Genomic DNA, 17,840 nt, shown 5'->3' with positions numbered 1-17,840 from the left:
TCCATTCATCCATTGCCATAGCGTCTGCATGGTTTTGCCATGCTCAGGGCATCCTTGCCTGCAGCGTATGAGATAGTCAACGTTGGCAGGGTCACATGAGTACCTGCCATGCCCACGCTCAGTAGTATTCTCATGTGTGATGATGGTGCCCATGTCGAAGATCTAACGTATCTTGAGAGGTTGCCATGACAGGGTTGTATAGTACTGTGGTCAATATTGTCCTGAAGACTGGGCAGTTTGGTGCAAACGATGGTCTGTTTAAGGTTACCATTGTTCACATCAAACTACCCAGCCTTCAGGACAACATCAACCACAGTACTATGCAACCTCTGCAAGATACATTAGATCTTCGACATGGGCACCATCACCCACCACGTGCATGACAGATACTCATTTGACTTGGCCAACATTGCCTATCAGATATGGATACCACACAACAATCACCAAACTGGGAAGTTCCCTCCCAGTGGGACAGTCAAGGACATTCGGTCTTGAACCTTCAGGTAAACATCCTCCAAGGCGGACTTAAGGATACATGGCGCAGTCACCGAGCAGAGGCTGATAGCCAGGTTTGGTCCCCATGAGGACGGCGTCAACCTGGATCTTGGGTTCATGTCACACTACAGGTGACCCTACCACATTGTATACTGTCTGTCTGTCTGTATGTCTCTCTCTCTCTCTCACACACACACATTCTGTCTCTCTCACAAACCACCCTCCCCTCCCCACACACATACACACAAATCTTTGGGGTGAATTTGTATTTGCAGATACTTTCTATTTTGTTCAAAGAAGCACACAGATTATAGATGGTCAGTCATTGTGGCGTTTTATAAATTTCCACTTTAGAAATAAAACCAGTCTGACTCCAAACTGATTCTAAACAAGGCCTCACGCCTCACATGCATTGTCTGACCTAACATGTCACCTCTTCTTTACACTGATTGAATCTTTAGTTCTCTCGGGGCAGTGACTTGAAAGAAATTCAGGGATTTGCATATATATATTAATCAGTTAAAACCTTCTAACTGATTAAATATTTAACAGCATCTTAGATTTGTTGAATAAATCCTCATCAATTGTGTGATCCTTTGATCTTTTACTTACTGATGTTTTCTGTGTGCTTCTTTCTCACTTCACCTGACGAATGGGCTACGCTTCAAAAACTTGTAAATGTAATTGACTATAACCTGGTGTTGTGTGATTTTCTGACCTTGTTCACAAATGCTGTCAAACCTGCTGAGTTCGTCCAGCACGTTCTGATTTTATTTCAGAATTCCAACATTTGCTGTATTTTGCCTTTATTCCCCTTTGGGGAAACACGTGTCTGATCTGTTTAATAAGGTCTGCTTTCATTCCTGTAAACTCACATGAGTACATCATCAACCTACTCAACCTCTTCTCATAAAACAGTCCCTTTGTACACAGATCTCCCAAGTGAACCTTCTTTGTACTGCCTCCAATCCCAGTATAGAATCCCTACAAGTGTGGAAACAGGCCCTTTGGCTCAACAAGTCCATACCAACCCTCAGGAGTATCCTACCCAGACCCATCCCCCTATAAGCCAACTAATCTACACATCCCTGAACACTGAGTGCAATTTAGCATGGCCAATCCACCTGGCCTGCTCATCTTTATATCTTTCCATAGATAAGGGACCAAAACTGTTCACAGTAATCCACCAGTGGCCTAAGTAGTCCTTGTATAGATTTAGCAAGACATTCTTATTTTTATGCTCGATTCCTTGCAAAATAAAGGTTTCCTGCGAAAGTGCACAATCTGTCATTTTCCCACGTTGTATTCCAATTATTTGAGTCTTGGGAGGTTTTAGCAAAGTATCTCATTATTGAGACTGTGATTATTTTGTACAGGAGGCCAATAACTTGAGATGTAACCTCTACAGAATAGGATATTTCATATCTGAACCCCTGCAAGGTATACAAAAATGCATTTTTGGCTGCCTTGGTTTGGTGAAGACCCATGTAAACCTGTTACATAGAACATAGAAAAGTACAGCACAGTACAGGCCCTTCGGCCCACGATGTTGTGCCGTGGAATAATCCAATCTAAAAATAAAATAACCTAACCTACATTCCCCTCAATTCACTGCTGTACATGTGCATGTCCAGCAGTCGCTTAAATGTCACTAATGACTCCACTTCCACGACTACCACTGGCAAACTATTCTATGCGCTCACAACTCTCTGGGTGAAGAACCTCCCTCTGACGTCTCCTCTATACCTTCCTCCTAACACCTTAAAACTATGACCCCTCGTGGCAGTCAATCCTGCCCTGGGGAAAAGTCATCCTGGCAGCATCCTGGTAAACCTCCTTTGCACCCTCTCCAAAGCCTCCACATCTTTCCTATAATAGGGCGACCAGAACTGGACACAATATTCCAAGTGTGGTCTCACCAGGGTTTTGTAGAGCTGCAGCATAACCTCGCGGCTCTTAAACTCGATCCCCCTGTTAATGAAAGCCAAAACACCATATGCTTTCTTAACAACCTTATCCATCTGGGTGGCAACTTTGAGGGAGCTATGCACTTGAACACCAAGATCCCGCTGTTCCTCCACGCTGCCAAGAATCCTGCCTTTAATCCTATATTCAGCATTTAAGTTCGACCTTCCAAAATGCATCACCTCGCATTTATCTAGGTTGAACTCCATCTGCCATTTCTCAGCCCAGCTCTGCATTCTGTCAATGTCTCGCTGAAGCCTGCAATAGCCGTCGTTACTATCAATGGCACCTCCAACCTTTGTGTCATCAGCAAACATAATAACCCACCCCTCAACTCCCTCATCCAAGTCATTTATAAAAACTCCAAAGAGCAGAGGCCCAAGAACAGAGCCCTACGGGATACCACTCAGCACTGACCTCCAGGCAGAATACTTACCATCTACAGCCACTCTCTGCCTCCTGTCAGCCAACCAAATCACCCTGTATCCCATACCTCCTGACTTTATGAATGAGCCTGCCGTGGGGAACCTTATCAAATGCCTTGCTGAAGTCCACGTACACCACATCCACTGCTCGACCCTCGTCAACCTGTCTCGTGACCTCCTCAAAGAACTCAACGTGATTTATGAGGCAAGACCTGCCCCTCACAAAGCCATGCTGACTCCGTTTAATCATGCTATGCTTTTCCAAATAGTGAGCAGTTCCCCTTTCTGCATAGAGGTGGCAGTGCAGTGATATTTATATAAGAAATTGCCATCATTGGGGTGCCGAGAGAGTGATGGTGGAAAATCTGTGTGGTAGTGTAAGGTTTTAACGTGTGCGTGTATTTGAGCAATTAACCTTTCACTTCAGGAGAGGGAGAAGCACATTCTCATCTGAATTAAGTTTGAAAAGCACTTTGTCATCATCTCTCAGCAACCATTCATACCAGTGCCTGTGGTCACTCTTATGCCCCTAAGATTACCAGGCATCTTTCACACTAGTGCCTGTGGTCACTCTCACACTCTCAGGATTATGGGCAGCATTTAGACTGATGCGTCTGGTCACTCTCACTCCTAGGATTGCTGTGCAGATCTCGGACGGGTTACTGTGGTCGCTGTCTTGCTTCTGGGATAACTGGGCAGCTTTTGGACTCATCCTGCGGTTACTGTCTCATTCCAGGCAGCTCTCAGATTTGTACCTGTGGTCAATCTCACTTTAGGACAGGTGGTGGCCTAGTGATATTATCACTAGACTGTTAATCGAGGGAACCAGGTAATGTTTTGGAGACGTGAGTTCAAATTCTGCCGTGACTGATGGAGGAATTTGAATTCAGTCCAAGGATGACCGTGAATCCACTGTTGACGGTCGGGAAAAACCCATCTGGTTCACTATTGTCCTTTGGGGAGGGAAACCACCATCCTAACTGGGTATGGCCTATATATGACTCCAGATCCACAGCAATGTGGTTGACTCTGAACTGCCCTCTGGGTAGTTAGGGAATGGGCAATAAATGCTGGCCTATCCTGTGATTCCCACATCCAGTGAATGAATTTAAATTGAAACACACTCATTCTGGGCAGGTAGTGAACTGATACTTGCACTCACAAGCAACACTTTGGATTAAAGGAACTCTATAAATGGTGCTGTCTGTTCTGCAGTGCAGCTTTTCAACTTGGAGGGTGCCATTATATTGTGGACAAAAACAAAGCTGCTGGAAAAGCTCAGCAGGTCTGGCAGCATCTGTGGAGGAGAAAACAGTTACCATTTCAGGTCTGGTGACCCTTCCTCAGAACTGATGGTGGCTGGGAAAATGTCAGTTTACATGCAGAAAAGAGGGAGGTGGGTGGGGTAGGGAGTAAATGATAGGATAGAGCCTAAAAAGAGAGAAAGGCAGTTGGACAGACAAAGGAGTTGCTAACTATCAGGTTGGGAGGGTGAATGAGAGATAACACGGTGTGAAGCTGGATGAAGACAGCAGGCCAAGCAGCATCAGAGGAGCAGGAAAGCTTGACGTTTCGGGTTGGGACCCTTCTTCAGAAATGGGGGAGGGGATTCTGAAATAAATAGGGGGACGGGGGGAGGCGGATAGAAGATGGATAAAGGAGAAGATAGGGTGAGAGGAGACAGACAGGTCAAAGAGGTGGTGTTAGAGCCAGTGAAGGTGAATGTAGGTGGGGAATTAGGGAGGTGATATGTCAGTCCAGGGAGGACGGACAGGTCAGGGGGGCGGGATGAGGTTAGTGGGTGGGGTTTGAGGTGGGAGGAACGGTTAGGGAGGCAGGGACTAGCTGGGCTGGTTTTGGGATGTGGTCAGGGGCAGGGAGATTTTGAAGCTTGGGAACTCCACATTGATACCATTGGGCTATAGGGTTCCCAAAAAGCAAAATATGAGATGCTATTCTGGCATCTTTCAGGTAGCGTCATTGTGGCACTGCAGGAGGCCCAGGATGGACATGTTCATGTCATTCGAAGAGCGGGAGTGGGGGGTAAGTTGAAATGGTTCGTGACTGGGAGGTGCAGTTGTTTGTTGCGAACTGAGCATAGATGTTCTGCAAAGCCGTCCCCAAGCCTCTGTTTGGTTTCCGCGATGTACAGGAGGCCACAACGGGAACAGCGGATACAATATTTCACAGATGTGCAGGTGAACATCTGTTTGATGTGAAAAGTCTTCCTAGGGCCTGGGATGGGAGTGAGTGGGGAGGTGTAGGGGCAGGTGTAGCACCTGTTTCGGTTGCAGGGAAAAGTGCCGGGGCTGGAAGGGAGTGTGGAGCGGACAAGGAAGTTACAGAGAGAGTGGTCCCTCCAGAAAGCACATAAGGATGGGGAGGGGAAAATATCTTTGGTGGTGGGGTCAGATTGCAGATGGCGGAAATGTCGGAGGATGATGCATTGGATTTGGAGGTCGGTGGGGTGGTACGTGAGGATGAGGAGGATTCTGTTTTGGTTATTATTGTAGGGATGGGGTGTGAGGGATGAGTTGCGGGAAATGTGGGAGACACGGTCGAGGGCATTTTTGATCACTGTGGAGGGGAAGTTGCGGTTTTTGAGAAAAGAGGACATCTGGGATATTCGGGAGTGGAATTCCTCATCTCGGGAGCAGATGCGGTGGAGGAAAAGGAATTGGGAATAGGGGATGGCCTTTTTACAGGAAGGTGGGTGAGAGGAGGAATATTCTAGGTAGCTGTGGGAGTCGGTAGGCTTAAACTGGATATCAGTTTCCAGGTGGATGCCAGAGATGGAGACAGAGAGATCCAGGTGGTTGTTAATGGGGACTGTTAGTGACTAACAACAGGGGGTGTGTAATGGCAGGCTATGTGGTAACAACGTCTGGCGTGTGGGGTGGGTGGCTGGGACATGGGAGAATTTAGGGCCTAAAATTTTTAAACTCAATATTGAGTCCGGAGTGCTGTAGGGTCCCCAAGCGGAAAATTAGGTGTTGTTCCTTCAGCTTGCTTCACCTGGAAGGTATGTTTGGGCCCTTGGATACTGTGGAGGGAGGAGGCAATTGCGCAGGTGTTGCACCTTTTCTGGTTACAGGGGAAGGTGCCGTAGGGCTGTGGGGAGGTGTTGGGGGTGAAGGAAGTATGGACCGGGGTGTCCCAGTGGGAATGGTCCCTGCGGAAGGCGGACAAGAGAGGGGAGGAGAATATGTGTCTGGTGGTGTCATCTTGCTGGAGGTGGCGGAAATGGTGTCTGATGATCGTTTTATATTATCCCATTATATTATTGCTGTTGTATCACACTTCACTCTGAGCATTTTCTCCCCTGTTCTCCCTCCTGGTATTTAGCGTGTTCAAATTTCAGCATCTATTTATGTACATGTACAGTTCAGCATACTGACAGCTCATCACTTTGTCTGATAAAAATTGAGAGGTTGGGGCTTTTCTCCTCGGAGAGGAGAAGGCTCAGATGAAATTTCCAAAATTTTGAACAGGCTGTATAGAGTGGATAGCAAGAAACTGTTCCTGCTCATAAATGGATTGAGTACTAGAACATTATAAAATATTTTGCAAAAGAAGTAAATGTGATGTGAGAAAAGATGTGTTTTCACACAGCAAGTAGTTAGGGTCAGGAATGCCCTATTTGGAAATGTGGGAGCAGCTTCAATTGAGGCATTTGATAAGGTATTGGATGATTATTTAAATAGAAAGAAGGATGGTGAAAAGTCATGGTGCTCATTTGGTGAGACAATGCAGAAATGCTGGGCATGAGTGGTCTCCGTCTGCATCTGAGATTCTTGCAAAATGAAGTTGTTGCTAAACGGAGTCTCTTCAGAATTTACAGGTTAATTGGGTCATTTTCTCCATTCCACATTACTATCTCCTTCTATCCCTTTCTCCCTCATGTTTGTCCATCTCCCCTCCAACAGAGCAACATAAGTCACCTTGACCACTCCGTATAGAGAGATTCCTCCCATTCCATGTGGAAGAGATTCCCACATTCCAAACTCCCTTGGGGGTTAGGATGTCCCATTGAATTTATTAGGGACTGTCTTCCATCAATGGCCTCCACTTCCTCTTGAATTCTACAGATCATGGACAGCACCAGTATCCAGTTTGGTTTTCTGTGCTTTTATTCATGTGATGGGGCTATGGCTGCCAGGGTCAGCATTTTGGCTTTAATTGCCCTTGAACTAAGCGGCTTTCTCAGGCTGTTAAGAGTCAGTAACATTGTTGAGAGCCTGGGGTCGACTATAGGTAAGGACAGCAGAATTTAATGTTCCATCAGTTGCTGTGATAGGATTTGGCACCATATCCCCAGAGCATTAGCCTGGCCACCTGTATTACAAGTCCGCTGACATTAACTCATCGCTGTACTCCTGGTGTAGAATATGGATACCCCCACACACTGGGTATAAATATTACTGTACTCTGTGTGCATCTGTGGTTTATAAACAGTACATGTACTCAGTGTGCACAAGTACTTTATAGCTTGGAAGCATTATCAGGACAGTGTAAAACTTTTAAATACCTCAGCATTAATCGGGGAGGGTGCTGGGCTGAGAAATAGCACATGAAGTTCAATGTGAAGAAGCATGAGGTGATGCATTTTGGATGTGAAAACATTGGAGAAAATACAGCAGTGGTTTATGAGAGTTGTTCCAAAGATTAAAGTAATCAGTGATAAAGATAACGAAATGTGAGGCTGGATGAGCCCAGCAGCATCTCAGGAGCACAAAAGCTGACGTTTCGTGCCTAGACCCTTCATCAGAGAGGAGGATGGGGTGAGGGTTCTGGAATAAATAGGGAGAGAGGGGGAGGCGGACCGAAGATGGAGAGAAAAGAAGATAGGTGGAGAGGAGAGTATAGGTGGAGAGGTAGGGAGGGGATAGGTCAGTCCAGGGAAGACGGACAGGTCAAGAAGGTGGGATGAGGTTAGTAGGTAGGAGATGAAGGTGCGGCTTGGAGAGGGAGGAAGGCATGGGTGAGAGGAAGAACAGGTTAGGGAGGCAGAGACAGGTTGGACTGGTTTTGGGATGCAGTGGGTGGGGGGGAAGAGCTGGGCTGGTTGTGTGGTGCAGTGGGGGGAGGGGACGAACTGGGCTGGTTTTGGGATGCAGTGGGGGAAGGGGAGATTTTGAAGCTGGTGAAGTCCACATTGATACCATTGGGCTGCAGGGTTCCCAAGCGGAATATGAGTTGCTGTTCCTGCAACCTTTGGGTGGCATCATTGTGGCACTGCAGGAGGCCCATAATGGACATGTCATCTAAAGAATGGGAGGGAGAGTGGAAATGGTTTGCGACTGGGAGGTGCAGTTGTTTATTGCGAACCAAGCGGAGGTGTTCTGCAAAGCAGTCCCCAAGCCTCCGCTTGGTTTCCCCAATGTAGAGGAAGACCAATGTACCCCAGTGTAGTGATAAAGATAGGTTGGAGACGTTACGACTGTCCTTGGAGAGAAGACTTTGAGGAGATTTGATGATAGTTTTCAAAATCAGGAGTGAGCTGGATACATTGTGTGGGAAGAAACCATTCACACTCAAAAGTGGATAGAGCATTAAGAAGCACAGATATAAAATGTCTTTCAAAAGAGCAAATATGATATGAGAAACCATTTTCACAGAGTGAGAAGTTAGGAATGCAGCGCTTGGAAATATGGTGGAGGCAGATTCAATTCTTGCATTCAAGAGGGTCATTGGTTGATTTGCAGAATGATGGAGAACAGGCAGCATATTGTAATAATGCTCTTCTGAGAAGCTGGTACAGACACATCGGACCAAATAGCCTCCTTTCATGCAGGAACGATCCATAATTCCGTGACCACAACCTCCTACTAGCCCCATTCCTGAAGCACACACATTTCCACCATGACTTTCAATTGGACAAACTACCAGTATCTAGCTCTCTGCTCTCACAGACACTGAGGGAGTGCACCGTCACTCTCTGCTCTCACAGACACTGAGGGAGTGCACCGTCACTCTCTGCTCTCACAGACACTGAGGGAGTGCACCGTCACTCTCTGCTCTCAGAGACACTGAGGGAGTGCACCGTCACTCTCTGCTGTCACAGACACTGAGGGAGTGCACCGTCACTCTCTGCTCTCACAGACACTGAGGGAGTGCACCGTCACTCTCTGCTCTCACAGTCACTGAGGGAGTGCACCGTCACTCTCTGCTCTCACAGACACTGAGGGAGTGCACCGTCACTCTCTGCTCTCACAGTCACTGAGGGAGTGCACCGTCACTCTCTGCTCTCACAGACACTGAGGGAGTGCACCGTCACTCTCTGCTCTCACAGACACTGAGGGAGTGCACCGTCACTCTCTGCTCTCACAGACACTGAGGGAGTGCACCGTCACTCTCTGCTCTCACAGACACTGACAGAGTGCACCGTCACTATGCTCTCACAGACACTGACAGAGTGCACCGTCACTATGCTCTCACAGACACTGAGGGAGTGCACCGTCACTCTGCTCTCACAGACACTGACAGAGTGCACCGTCACTCTCTGCTCTCACAGACACTGAGGGAGTGCACCGTCACTCTCTGCTCTCACAGACACTGACAGAGTGCACCGTCACTCTCTACTCTCACAGACACTGAGGATATATACAGCCTGTGAGCCCTCACAGACACTGAGGGAGTGCAGTCTGGTACTAGGTAACTGCCACACCAATGCTCCAGCCATCTATGAAATTATCAGCCATTTGAACACAGTTTGAAGTTGTTCCCTCCAATCTGACCTCATCTGGGAAAAAGGCAGGGAATCCCTATAAAAATGCTTGAACTAGTTGTAGGAAGCAGAACAATGAATTCATCGTATTCATGCAGCATGGGTCATCATGGATTCATGTAAATATTAGTGCACTGAATATTCATATTGGCAGTGTGTAGCAGGGCCTGAATTTCACATTTCCTGCGTCCTTGGGGGTTGGGATGCTGTTGTGATTGGTGCACCCATTGTAGCGAGATGTGCACTTCAGCATTTGTTTTATTGCACAGTGGCTGGCAGGACTCTGGCTCTGTGGTCTGAATGATCAGATTGTTATATGGTGTTCTGGGTACTTTGCACTGCCCTGTCTCAGCTGGCGCAGGGACGTGATTCATTTTACAGCCCCGTCCTGTGGATACTGAGGCTTCTTTGTTGCTCGATGGTTGGGATCCTGTGCCCCTTGCCAACTCCTGGGCCTGAGAAGAACTTGTAATTGCTCAGAGTCCAGGAAATGTTTGGCAAAGGCTGATGCAATCGCTGCCAATTTTGACAGGGGATTAATACCACGCTGAGATTACTCGTTTCAAAACCGGGGTCAGCTTAAAACAGTAAATTGCTATTTGTCTTGGTGTTCCATGTTCTGCAGTTACCTCCTTATACTGTAATGTTTCAGAACTTCCACCACTCACAGATCCTTTTATTAATAGAGCAGCTATGTAATGCAGCCTTATTAGAAACTTGGCTGATTCATGTTGCTGGATCTGGAGACAGAAGAGTACTAAGAATGTGAGCTAAATGTGAGGTTGCTGCCAGGTCTGGTTCCCATGGACCCAGGCTTACAGGGACGGGTGCAAGATGCAGAGAGCTACCACACTGGTGCTCAAACAAATTTCCATTCTGAACAGGATCCTGGAAAGTGTCAAAGAAACTCAAGAGGACCAAATTCCTGTTTATCCATTGTGATTCACCAGACTCAACATTCCAGAGCACTCCTCAGCCAGTGAAGCTCATGAAATGTTGTGCTGGGAGGAACAAGGAAGCCAGATTGAGCACAGCAAGCTCCCCCACACAGCATTGGAACAAAAGAGTAGACAGCCTCTATTAGGAGAAGGATGAATGGTAGGCAGGCCTAAGGGAGTGTTAGGATATTCAAGTGTGGAGGTGACAAAGGACAAAGAGGGTTTGACCACTCATGGACTGAGTTATGTGATATTGTGCTGGTGAATGACATCTGAAATTGATGTTGGTGTTGAATTATGGATGATTGGCTCTCTCAGTGTGATCATAAGGGTCTGAAGAGTTGGCTATTGAGTGTACCCTGATGGTTTAAATTGTCAAGAGCCTCCTGTTCTGAGACATTTTCAGGGTGGTTTTGCTTGTTAATTCACAGTATTTCATGTGCCTGACAGTGCTATCATTGGCCTTATCACTGCATTCCACATAATCATTTCTTATGAAATTTTGCACTCTCTCTGATTCAATAACCAGCCAAGGTGCGGCTGCCTTAAAAACAGGAACAGAAATGTTGGTGTGAAGCATCTGGCCTATCTCTCCCTCCTATTTTGCTTCATCGTCCAGGCATCGTCTCAACACAGATTTTGGCTATTCTGGGGGAATGATCAGCAAACTGGCTCTTTCTCCCCAGACACCGTTATGTGTTTTTCCTTGAAACTGTCGCTCTGTGCGTGTGTACGCAGTTACCTGTATATGTGTGTTTGTGCATGCGTGTGCACCCATGTGTGTATCTCTGCATGCATGCATATGTGCTCAGTATCTGTTGGCATTGAGGGAATGCTGCACTGTGGGAGGGTGATGTTTGAGATGATCTGTCTAACTAAGGGGAAATGTTAATAATCTCTGGTAGATGTGAATGCCTGTTTTTGATGAAGTGGGAGAAAGTGGGGATGCTGTCTGGTGTCCTGGGGCCAATATTTATCCTTCAGTCTGCTGTTTGTGGGATCTTCCTATGCACAAATTGGCTGCTGCTTTCCCTTCATTGATTACTGTTGAGGGAAAACAAGTTATGTCATTACTTTGAGGTGTTGAAAATGTTATAGAAAAGTCTTTCACTTATTTCCGTCTCATCATTGCTACAAGCTTAGGGGCTAAATCATGTGGACTTGATTCATCTTTCAGCTCTGAGTGAGGCAAATCTATGTTCCTCCACATTAATCATCCTATCATGATCCTGAACCCAGCTCTCTCAGCTGGGCCCTGTTTGATCCTTCTCCCGCACAACATCTTCAAATGCGACCAATCCCCGTCACCCCCACACAGAGGTCCAGCCTCGACAGCGCCATGGGTCTCAAGTCCTGTCCCATGCCCCTGGTGGTGCTGAGCCATGCCCTGTCCCTCAGATTCTGTCTGTGCCCCATCCAAGCTCTAATCCATGTCCTGCTCTGTCCTAAGGTCCTATCTCTGCCCATAATGGACCCAAGTTGGGCTCTGTTTCCACACTCATGGCTGGGTGGGTGGGTGGCATGATGAATAGCACGCTTTCAGACAGACTGGTGAAATGCCAGGGGCCAACAGAGGGGTGTTGTTTTGAATGTCCCAAGAGCCAGTGTCCACGCTCCATGTTGGGGGTCTGTGTCTGTAAGTCATCCCTGTTGTTGGTTGACCTATAACAGGGTCCACAATTGTCAATCATCCCCCTGTTTCTTGGAAAGCCTGCTGGGGCCCTTTCCTATCTGTCAATCACACCCCTCCTAGTTGCTGGCTGGACCGGTGCTAGGTCATCCCATACAGACTGTGAATCATCTCCCTTTCTGCATTGTAACACTGCTTGGGCCAATCCCCATCTGTCAGTCACCTCCCCCTGTTGCTTTACAACCTGCCCAGGAGCCACACCTATCAATTATCCCCCTGTTGCTGAGCGACCTTCCATCACAGCCTGTCCCTTTCAGTCATTCCCCCAATTGTGGGCAGATCAATGCCAGGCTTTTCTGAGCATGTCAATTCTGCCACCCCTATCTCCATCGCTGAGTTACCCCTACACCCTGTTCCTGGACAGGTTACCCAGCCTGTCAATCATTCCCCTCTTCCTGAGCACAGCAATGCCATAGCTGTCCTACGCCTGTCAATTCCATTACCCCCATCTCTCAGTTGCTAGGTAACCCCTCTCCCTATTCCTCCCTAGTTTCCCTACATATTAGTCATTCCCCCGTTATGCAGGGTAACACTGTCTGGACTTTTCCCCATCCTTCAAACATAACAACCCCTCCCCAGTTGCAAGCTAACCTCAGCCAGGACCCAATCCTGTCAATCAAACTCCTGTTGCTGTGTAACCTGTCCCAAGGTCCATGCCTGTCAGTAACCACCCTGTTGCTAATTGCCCATACAGTGGGCCTGTGCCTGTCAATCATTCATCTGTTGCTGGGTAACCCACCCCAGCCTGCACCTGTCAATCATCCTTCTGTTGCTGGGTGACCTACCCTGGCCTGCGCGTGTCAATCATCCTGCTGTTGCTGGGTAACCCTTCCGGGCCTGCGTGTGTCAATCATCCTCCTGTTGCCGGGCAGAGCAGCACCGAGCCGGCCTGCGCCTGTCAATCTCTTACCTCCTTCACTTCCATTCTCCGACCTCCCCCTGTTGCTGGGCAGAGTGGCTCAGGAGCTCCGCCCCTACCTTTCCGGCGCCCTGGCAACAGGCACCGTCACTTCCCATTGGACGAGGCGGTCAGCCAATGGCAGTGCTCACGACGTTGGGATGACGCTGCCTGTTGCTAGGTGAAGGAATTGCAATTCTGGGAGTGGAAACCGTACCATTAATAAATGCTAAACTCAAAAGGATGAATGAAATCAGATTATTTATGATTGTGTACATATATTTGTATTTATTTGCATAAGGATGAGCCAGTAATATATGTAGTGCAACATATTTCAAATCCCTAAATTAGATAAACTGATGTTTGACAACTGGGTGGTGGAGAGAGGGTGGTTTCCTTGTATAATGCCCATCCTTCCAAAGTCCATGGCAGCCCCAGCTGGTTAGACAAGGAGTAACTGTACTGTGGAACACTGGATAGTAGGTGATCAAGTCTCCAGTGGAGCATTGGTTTGTAAGGAAGGAGGTCAGCTGTGGGACACTGAGTAGGGAAGGAGGGGATCTCTAGTGGAGCACTGATCGTTGGGGGTGTCTCTCATACTGGTACATCTGATTCAGTTACCTGCTTACGCTGCATTCTCAGGGTGGTGTTATTTTCCTAAAATGTCTGTATGGAGAAAGTAGTTAACCTGTTCCTTCCCTTGTGGATCAGCTCTCTGAATTGTATGAGTCTTAATCTCTCTCCTCCCTCATTTTTATATCCTGTTTCATTTTGAAACACACAGCAGATTCCTGCATTACCTCACCATATGGAGGAGGGAGGCTAAACAGCCTTTAGTAGCTTTATAAAAATATCACTGTGATTAACAACAGCCCTCAGAGCATGAAATGAACGCCTACAGTGCATCAGTATCACGACACTTGTGCCTGACTTATCCTGGGGAAATGAAACTTGTCTCAAAACAATTCTTGTCTTGTTTTTGGGATCTGAAGGTGTAGTGTGGTACTGATCATCCATTATAACCAGTCCACTTCTCTCCACCTGGACTTCTGTTCTTTTCAACCATCTCTGCTCCATTTCCCTCTCACCCTTAAGATTTCAACAGGGTAACTGACAAGTTACTGGGTATTAGGCAACAAATTCATTCCTCCCCCCAACCCTCCCCATATCCAGGTGGGGTCCATAAATAAAAACTGACACATTGATCAGCAGTACTTCTTGAGTAAAGCTCACCATTTTAAAATTCATCATGAGTTCAAGTTTTAAACTGAACATACATACACAAGTCACTTGTTAGGTCATGTGTCACAGAGCCTAAAATAGCATCATATTCAACGTTGCCTCATGGCCTAGTGACTCAGGCACTCCATTCTAAAGTCACGAGCACTGCTGAATGTTTACCACCTTCATTCTACACCACTGCCTCCCCACCCAGCAATTCTATGGCAGCCAACAGCACCTTACAGCAGGGCCCTCAGCTCCTTACTCTTGGTTTCAGTGGGGTTCAGGCCAGAAGCGACACATCCTTAGCCACTGTGTAATGATCCAGGATAGAGGTCAAGAGAGGGAGGTGGTTGTGAACACGTTACTCAATGGCAAGAAACTATCTTGCTGGTAGAAGGTGAAGGTACCTGTCATAAATCAGAGCCAGTTCATTCTGCAGTGAAAGCACTTCAACACACAAAGGCTGGTTAAGTTTTGTACTCTCTGCTACAAATAGCAATTGATTCTTTATTACTTGTTAATGTAAAATCTGTGAGACTGATAAATTTTTGTTCACCAGAGGCCTTGAGGGATCTTGGGTGAGGCCAGGCTCATGGAATTAGCTCACAGCTCAGCTGTGATTAATTGAATGGCAGAACGGTGTCGTGTGGCTGAATGGCCTCCTTCTGTTCCTATGTAACAGGCTCAAAGAGGAGATCTTGTGTGGTCCTATGTCCCTACCTCTGAGCCAAGAGAGTCAAATCGTATCTCCTCCAGAGGTGTGTAATAATATGTCCAAACAATTTGATGAAAAAGCATTGTAGAAATTAATCTAAAATTTGCTGGGTCAGCCAAAATGGACAAAAAGAAGCCTGTGCTGTCAAAATGTTAACGATCAAGCTTTGACCTAATGATTAGAAGGGTCATTAGTCTCAATGGTGCTGTAGGGACTGAATGGTCTCGTCCTGTTCCTGTACACCAGACTCGGGGAGGGAAATGAAAAGAGTTTCCTTCTGTTCTTGTGAAATTGGGTTGGGGAGGGGGCTGTGTGAGCTGCTTCCTATTCCTGTGTAACATGTTGAGGAGGAGGCTGAATGGCTTCCTGTTCTATGTCATAGATGACAGGGCTGAATGTTTCCAGAACAAAGAAAAGTAGGCACTGAAACTAACTGGGCCAGTGACAGTGACTGTTGGTATAGGTTCTGTAAGGTGGTCCCAGGACATTTAATGGGAGTGTAAATCTGCTCCAATCTGATACAGGAGCTATGAATGCATGTTGGTGACATTCTGAGTGGAGAGGCGATGTGAGGAGGTTTGCCAGTGTATGGATTGTTGCTGGGATTGGGCTAACTTTTATATATCTAAGCATTTGTGTCACTTTGAAGCTTTATCTCGATTTCGTAGGTGCATTTGTGCATTGATTCCATTTTTGTTTGTAGCTACACCAGCGTCCATCAGCCACTCCTGTTTTTAACCTGACCCTTACCTCAAGGAGCCATCTGATCACTGAGAGTAACTTGCACCCAGTCGCCGAGCAGCTCACCCGGTAGTACTGTAAGTTGTTCCATTCTCACAGAATGCGAACGGATTGCCAATGAGCCATCTTTTATGACCAATTCAACATTTGTTAGAAAGGGGAAGAGGCCATTCATCCCATTGTGCCTTTACTGACTTTTCACTCAAGTTTTCCAAACAATTGCGCTATCCTCTCCAAAGCCACAAACCTCATTGTTCTTCCACTAAGCACAGTTTGCTTTTGTCATGGCTCTCCGTCCCTGTATTGCACGTTGCTGAAAGTTAAGAAGAATGACTTATTCCGCCATATTAATGATTTCCTTTACAATTCGTGCTCGCGTTGAAAAGATTGTTTGTGGTGGTGTGGGGGGGGTGTGTTCCATTGTGTAACATAACAAAATTCACGGATGATACTAAAATAGGTGGGAAAACAAGCTGTGATGAGGAGAGTTTACAGGTGGATATTGATAAGCTAGGAGAATGGACCAGAACCTGGCAGAGGGAGTTTAACATGGATAAATGTGAGGTTATCCATTTTAGCTGGAAAATTGAAAGGGCAAATTATTATTTAAGTGGGAAGCAGATTCAAAGTGTGTCAGTGCAGAGGGATCTGCACATGGGAGAAATGTCAGGCAGCATCCATGCAGAGAAGGCAAACTAACATTTCAAGTCTAGAAGAGTCACTGAGACTTAAAACTTTAGCTTGGGATCTGGGTGCCGTTGTGCATGACTCGCAGAACAGGGGTACGCAGGTACAGCAGACAATCAGAAAGCCAACTGGAATCCGGACGGTTATCGCAAAAAGACTGGATTATAAAAGCAAAGAAGCTTTGTTCCAACTGTATAAGGCATTAGTGAGACCATACCTGGAGTATTGTGCTCAGTCCTGGTCTCCTTGCTTGAGGAATGATCTGGTGGCACTGGAGGTAGTTCAGAGGAGGTTCGCAATGTTGATTCCGGGGATGAAAGGGCTGTCGTACAAGGAGCAGTTGAATAGCTTGGGCTTGTACTCATTGGAGGACAGAAGAATGAAGGTGGGATCTGATTGAAGTGTGTAAGATGCTAAAGTGGATTGCTAAGGCAGACGTTGAACAGATGATGCCCCCTTTGTGGGACAGTCTCAAACAAGACGGCATCAACACAGAGTGAGAGGAGTTCGGTTCAAAATGGAGATGAGGAGAAACCACTTCTCTCAGAGGGTTGTGAATCTGTGGAGCTCACTGCCCCAGAGCACAGTGGAGGCAGAATCAATCAACGGATTCAAGAAAGAAATTGAAATGTTTCTGATGAAAAGCGGGATAAAGGGCTACGGGGATCAGGCAGGAAAAGGCAGGATTTGAGGCCAGGATAAGATCAGCCTTGATCAGGTTAAATGGTGGAACAGGCTCAAAGGGCTGAATCACCTCCTGCCATCCACCCTCTGCCACTACCACTTTGCTGCCCTGCCCTTTCCTCCAGTAAGTGTCCTGTGTTCCCACTCTGAGGGCTGGAGACAGCGTCACCAGCCTGCCAACCCTCTGGGACATTTCAGCAAGCGATTTACAGGCTCTCTCGCCATCAGGAGCAGGATACAAGGGATGATTTATCCCACCCCGAAATGAACTGGAGCACTGGGGCTAGATCCTACCCAGCTGGTGGAATGGTGCACAGAATTGCAGTGACACAGTTGGTGAACATTAGGCTCCTGTGATCTGTTCTGAGTGAGCAGTCTTGCTGAGGACCATTTGCTCTGTCACCCTATACTTTCTTCCATTTCAAATGACCATCTAATTCTCTGAAGAAGTCACTTTGGACTTTCTCCACAGTTCCTGCCAGGTTTCTTCAGCACTGTGTTTGTTAAAGATTTCTGGCATCGGAGGTATTTTGCTTTTAGTCTGAGGGACTAATTTCCTTCAGTGTGTGTTGGTTTCCTTCCCTGGGCTGGAGATTCTCCCCACTCGGTGAGTGTTGGTGTGGTGTGGTGGTTCCTGCCAATAAAACTGCC

The sequence above is a fragment of the Stegostoma tigrinum genome, chromosome 41 (genome assembly GCF_030684315.1).
Source record: "Stegostoma tigrinum isolate sSteTig4 chromosome 41, sSteTig4.hap1, whole genome shotgun sequence".
Lineage (NCBI taxonomy): Eukaryota > Metazoa > Chordata > Chondrichthyes > Orectolobiformes > Stegostomatidae > Stegostoma > Stegostoma tigrinum.
Note: the sequence above shows the minus strand (reverse complement) of the source record.